Source organism: Triticum dicoccoides, chromosome 2A (assembly GCF_002162155.2).
Source record: "Triticum dicoccoides isolate Atlit2015 ecotype Zavitan chromosome 2A, WEW_v2.0, whole genome shotgun sequence".
NCBI lineage: Eukaryota > Viridiplantae > Streptophyta > Magnoliopsida > Poales > Poaceae > Triticum > Triticum dicoccoides.
This window is the reverse complement of record NC_041382.1, coordinates 11,839,238-11,846,241: the sequence shown is the minus strand read 5'-3', so window position 1 is coordinate 11,846,241 and position 7,004 is coordinate 11,839,238. Positions and strand designations below refer to the sequence as shown.

Sequence of the window (7,004 nt, the reverse complement as noted above, 5' to 3'; positions counted from 1 at the left end):
GGCAACGGCGACGGCGGGGGCGGTGGGCGGCGTCCGGGCAGCCTGGCGGCGTCGGCGTCGTCGGGGCGGCAACTGCGAGATGAGAGTGAAAATTTTATAAGTGTGAACTTATATAGCAAAGCCTTTAGTCCCGGTTGGTGGCACCAACCGGGACTAAAGCTGGCACCAACCGGGACTAAAGGTGGGCATTAGTCCCGGTTGGTGCCACCAACCGGGACCAAAGGCCTTGCGCTGGCGCGGTGCGTTGGGAAGTTTAGTCCCACCTCGCTAGCTGAGAGAGCACAACACCTGTTTATAAGCTGCGTTGCGTCTCAGGTGCTGAGCTCCTCTCTAATATGCAGGCAGTACTAGCCTACCCTTGTCACTGCCTTGTTGGGCCTATTGGGCCTGCGGGCCTGCATCCTGGCCCACATACAAATAGGTTTCTAGTCGTATGCAGGCCGTGTGGCCCAATAGGTGGAATTTTTTTATTTTTTCTAGTATTTGTTTTGTTTTTTGAATTATTTATTTTCTTTTGAATCTTGCTTTATTTTTTATTCTTTTTGCTTTTTGTTTTAGAAAAATTATAAACTTTGTGTTAGTGCCATTAGTTTTCAAATTTGAAAACACTTTTTTTTGTTTTTTTGTTTTCTTTGTTGCTTTATTTATTTTATTTTGTTTCTACTTACAACAAAATACTTATTGTTGCCTATTTTTATTTTTTCCAGTTTTTTTGTTTTGTTTTCTGCATTATTTATTTTCTTTTTTTGCTTTATTTTTTAATTATTTTTTCTTTTAGTTTTAGAAAATTTATAAACTTTCTGTTAGTGCCATTAGTTTTAAATTTGAAAACACTTTTTTTCTTCTTTGTTGCTTTATTTATTTTATTTTGTTTCTACTTACAACAAAATACTTATTGTTGCTATTTTTATTTTTTTCCAGCTTTTTTTGTTTTGTTTTCTGCATTATTTATTTTCTTTTGTTTTTTGCTTTATTTTTTAATTATTTTTGCTTTTAGGTCAGCAAAATTATAAACTTTCTGTTAGTGCCATTAGTTTTAGAAAAAATATAAACTTTCTGTTAGTGTCATTACTTTTCAAATTTGAACAGTTAAAATTTGAATTCTTTTAAATTTGTGTGAATCACAAGTTTGTGATTAACTTTACTAAAAAATGAACATAGATGCGCCTATAGAGAAAATTTAACCTAAATTCATAATAAATTTCTATGAATTTCAGAGAAATTCACTATGAATTTAGGTCAAATTCCCTGTATAGGGGCATCTATTTTCACTTTGAGAGGAGCTCAACAAGGCAGAGAGGGACGGACTTATTAATCGGTGTGAGCGCCCTTCGGTTGGCGAGGTGGGACTAAACTCTGACCGCAACGAGGACCAACCCTTTAATCCGAGTTTGTGGCACAAACCGGGACTAATGGTCATGGGCCAGGGGCGAGGCGCATTGGTCCCGGTTCGTGCATGGAACCGGGACCAAAAGGTCCAGACGAACATGGACCAATGGCCCATGTGGCTACCGTCTTGAGTGTTCTTGGTGAGAACATAGTTGACAAGGAGCGAACCGGGATTAATGGTATTACGAGGACCGAACCATAAGACATTAAAGCATTTCAAATGAACTCTGAAAAAGTAGAAAGTTGGCATGGTATCATAATTTCACCCACATAGCATGTGCATGTACAAAACGGACAATGGTATCATACTCGTCTGTTACAAAGTTGGCATGGTATCATCATAATAGTTGCGGGAGAAAGTCTTCACTTTTTCTTCGCTTGTGTCATTTGCTTATTGCGCGGTAACCATGGATAATCTTCATCTTTATCGGGATCTTGGGTCCGCATTGACTTTGAAGGGAGGAATTTCACAGAACTTTTCATAATCTTCAGACATGTCTGTCTTGCCCTCCACTCCCACGATGTCCCTTTTTTCTGAAAGAACTATGTGGCGCTTTGGCTCATCGTATGATGTATTCGCTTCCTTATCTTTTCTTTTTCTCGATCTGGTAGAGATGTTCTTCACATAGATAACCTGTGCCACATCATTGGCTAGGACGAACGGTTCGTCAGTGTTGGGGAATGTTGCGGAAAACAACAATTTTCCTACGGTTTCACCAAGATTCATATATGAGTTCATCTAGCAATGAGTTATCGGATGCATCTACATACCTTTGTAGATCGCGAGTGGAAGCGTTCACTAGAACGTGGACGATGGAGTCGTACTCGCCGTGATCCAAATCACCGATGACCAAGCGCCGAACCGACGGCACCTCCGCGTTCAACACACGTACGGAGTGGATGACGTCTCCTCCTTCTAGATCCAGCAAGGTGAAGGAGAGGTTGAGGAAGATGGCTCCAGCAGCAGCACGACGGCATGGTGTTGGTGGAGAAGCAGCACTCCGGCAGGGCTTCGCCAAGCACGTGACGGAGGAGAAGAGGTGTAGCAGGGGAGAGGGAGGCGCCAAGATGCAAGGGTGCGGCTGCCCCCTCCCTCCCCCCCCCTTTATATAGGCCCCCTTGGGGGGGCGCCGGCCCTTGGGAGATCCAATCTCCAAGGGGGCGGCGGCCAAGGGGGTGGAGTGCCCCCCAAGGCAAGTGGGGCGCCCCCCCCCCCACCCTAGGGTTCCAACCCTAGGCGCAGGAGGTGGGCCTAGGGGGGAGCACCAGCCCACTAAGGGCTGGTTCCCCCTCCCACTTCAGCCCATGGGGCCCTCCGGTATGGGTGGCCCCACCCGGTGGACCCCCGGGACCCATCCGGTGGTCTCGGTACAATACCGGTGACCCCGAAACTTTCCCGATGGCCGAAACTGCACTTCCTATATATAATTCTTTACCTCCGGACCATTCCGGAACTCCTCGTGGCGTCCGGGATCTCATCCGGGACTCCGAACAACATTCGGTTCGCTTCATACTCATATTCATACAACCCTAGCGTCACCGAACCTTAAGTGTGTAGACCCTACGTGTTCTGGGGACATGTAGACATGACCGAGACGGCTCTCGGGCAATAACCAACAGTGGGATCTGGATACCCATGTTGGCTCCCACATGCTCCTCGATGATCTCATCGGATGAACCACGATGTCGAGGATTCAAGCAACCCCTTATACAATTCCCTTTGTCAATTGGTATGTTACTTGCCCGAGATTCGATCGTCGGTATCCCAATACCTTGTTCAATCTCGTTACCGGCAAGTCACTTTACTCGTACCATAATGCATGATCCCGTGACCAGACACTTGGTCACATTGAGCTCATTATGATGATGCATTACTGAGTGGGCCCGGTGATACCTCTCCGTCATACGGAGTGACAAATACCTGTCTTGATCCGTGTCAACCCAACAGACACTTTCAGAGATACCCGTAGTATACCTTTATAGTCACCCAGTTACGTTGTGACGTTTGGTATACCCAAAGTACTCCTACGGTATCCGGGAGTTACACGATCTCATGGTCTAAGGAAAAGATACTTGACATTGGAAAACTCTAGCAAACGAACTATATGATCTTGTGCTATGTTTAGGATTGGGTCTTGTCCATCACATCATTCTCCTAATGATGCGATCTCGTTATCAATGACATCCAATGTCAATAGTCAGGAAACCATGACTATCTGTTGATCAACGAGCTAGTCAACTAGAGGCTTACTAGGGACATGTTGGTGTCTATTATTCACACATGTATTACGATTTCCGGATAACACAATTATAGCATGAATAAAGACAATTATCATGAACAAGGAAATATAATAATAATGCTTTTATTATTGCCTCTAGGGCATATCTCCAACAGTCTCCCACTTGCACTAGAGTCAATAATCTAGTTACATTGTGATGAATCGAACACCCATGGAATTCTGGTGTTGATCATGTTTTGCTCTAGGGAGAGGTTTAGTCAACGGATCTGCTACATTCAGGTCCGTATGTAATTTACAAATATCTATGTCTCCATCTTGAACATTTTGACGAATGGAGTTGAAGCGACGCTTGATGTGCCTTGTCTTCTTGTGAAACCTGGGCTCCTTGGCAAGTGCAATAGCTCCAGTGTTGTCACAGAAGAGTTTGATTGGCCCCGACGCATTGGGTATGACTCCTAAGTCGGTGATGAACTCCTTCACCCAAATTGCTTCATGTGCTGCCTCCGAGGCTGCCATGTACTCCGCTTCACATGTAGATCCCGCCACGACGCTCTGCTTGCAACTGCACCAGCTTACTGCCCCACCATTCAAAATATACACGTATCCGGTTTGTGACTTTGAGTCATCCAGATCTGTGTCGAAGCTAGCGTCGACGTAACCCTTTACGACAAGCTCTTCGTCACCTCCATAAACGAGAAACATTTCCTTAGTCCTTTCCAGGTACTTCAGGATATTCTTGACCGCTGTCCAGTGTTCCTTGCCGGGATTACTTTGGTACCTACCTACCAAACTCACGGCAAGGTTGACATCAGGTCTGGTACACAGCATGGCATACATAATAGAACCTATGGCTGAGGCATGGGGATGAGGCTCATCTCTTCTATATCTTCTGCCGTGGTCGGACATTGAGCTGAGCTCAATTTCACACCTTGTAACACAGGCAAGAACCCCTTCTTAGACTGATCCATATTGAACTTCTTCAATATCTTATCAAGGTATGTGCTTTCTGAAAGACCTATGAGGCGTCTTGATCTATCTCTATAGATCTTGATGCCTAATATATAAGCAGCTTCTCCAAGGTCCTTCATTGAAAAACACTTATTCAAGTAGGCCTTAATGTTGTCCAAGAGTTCTATATCATTTCCCATCAAAAGTATGTCATCTACATATAATATGAGAAATGCTACAGAGCTCCCACTCACTTTCTTGTAAACGCAGGCTTCTCCATAAGTCTGCGTAAACCCAAACGCTTTGATAATCTCATCAAAGCGAATGTTCCAACTCCGAGATGCTTGCACCAGCCCATAAATCGAGCGTTGGAGCTTGCACACCTTGTCAGCATTCTTAGGATCGACAAAACCTTCCGGTTGCATCATATACAATTCTTCCTTAAGGAAACCATTAAGGAATGCCGTTTTGACGTCCATTTGCCATATCTCATAATCATAGAATGCGGAAATTGCTAACATGATTCGGACGGACTTTAGCTTCGCTACCGGTGAGAAAGTCTCATCGTAGTCAACCCCTTGAACTTGTCGATAACCCTTAGCGACAAGCCGAGCTTTATAGATGGTCACATTACCATCCGCGTCTGTCTTCTTCTTAAAGATCCATTTATTTTCTATGGCTCGCCGCTCAACGGGCAAGTCAGTCAACATCCATACTTCGTTTTCATACATGGATCCTATCTCGGATTTCATGGCTTCTAGCCATTTGTCGGAATCCGGGCCCGCCATTGCTTCTTCATAGTTCGAAGGTTCACCGCTGTCTAACAACATGATTTCCAAGACAGGGTTGCCGTACCACTCTGGTGCGGAATGTGTCCTTGTGGACCTACGAATTTCAGTAGCAGCTTGATCATTAACTTCCTCTCTAGTCGGTGCAGGCACCTCAGGAACATTTTCTTGAGTTGCGCCATTTTCTGGTTCAAGAGGTAATACTTCATCAAGTTCTACTTTCCTCCCACTTACTTCTTTCGAGAGAAACTCTTTCTCTAGAGAGGATCCATTCTTGGCAACAAAGATCTTGCCTTCGGATCCGAGGTAGAAGGTATACCCAATAGTTTCTTTAGGGTATCCTATGAAGATGCATTTTTCCGACTTGGGTTCGAGCTTTTTAGGTTGAAGTTTCTTGACATAAGCATCGCATCCCCAAACTTTTAGAAACGACAGCTTAGGTTTCTTCCCAAACCATAATTCATACGGTGTCGTCTCAACGGATTTCGACGGAGCCCTATTTAAAGTGAACACGGCAGTCTCTAAAGCATAGCCCCAAAAAGATAGCGGTAAATCGGTAAGAGACATCATAGATCGCACCATATCTAATAGAGTGCGATTACGAAGTTCAGACACACCATTACGCTGAGGTGTTCTAGGCGGCGTGAGTTGTGAAACTATTCCACATTTTCTTAAGTGTGTGCCAAATTCCTGACTCAAGTATTCTCCTCCACGATCTGATTGTAGGAACTTGATTTTTCTGTCACGTTGATTCTCAACCTCACTCTAAAATTCCTTGAACTTTTCAAAGGTTTCAGACTTGTGTTTCATTAAATAGATATACCCATATCTACTCAAGTCATCAATGAGGGTGAGAATATAACGATAGCCACCACGAGCCTCAACACTCATTGAACCGCACACATCAGTATGTATGATTTCCAATAAGTTGGTTGCTCGTTCAATTGTTCCTGAGAACGGAGTCTTGGTCATTTTACCCATGAGGCATGGTTCGCACGTGTCAAATGATTCGTAGTCAAGAGACTCTAAAAGTCCATCTGCATGGAGCTTCTTCATGCGTTTGACACCTATGTGACCAAGGCGGCAGTGCCACAAGTATGTGGGACTATCATTATCAACCTTACATCTTTTGGTACTCACACTATGAATATGTGTAGCATTACCTTCGAGATTCATTAAGAATAAACCATTCACCATCGGAGCATGACCATAAATCATATCTCTCATATAAATGGAACAACCATTATTCTCGGATTTAAATGAGTAGCCATCTCATATTAAACGAGATCCTGATACAATGTTCATGCTCAAACTTGGCACTAAATAACAATTATTGAGGTTCAAAACTAATCCCGTAGGTAAATGAAGAGGCAGCGTGCCGACGGCGATCACATCGACCTTGGAACCATTCCCGACCACTAGTAGAAAAAGGGTCAAACGTGAAGCACATTAGTGTCGGTTTGTATTTGAGCCGGTACTAATGGTACCATTATTGCCGGTTCGAACAGATTTGCATTAATGTCGGTTCGTGTTGAACCTTTAGTACCGGTTCGTGGCACGAACCGGCACTAAAGGGGTGGTGGCAGGCTGGCGTCAGGCCGGGGCCCCACGATCACCTTTAGTACCGGTTCGTGGCACG

General features: G+C 44.4%; 1 pseudogene; it reads right to left on the bottom strand.

Moving 5' to 3' along the window:
• LOC119358632 overlaps positions 1 to 7,004 on the bottom strand; it is a 72,071-nt pseudogene that overhangs the window by 62,857 nt on the left and 2,210 nt on the right.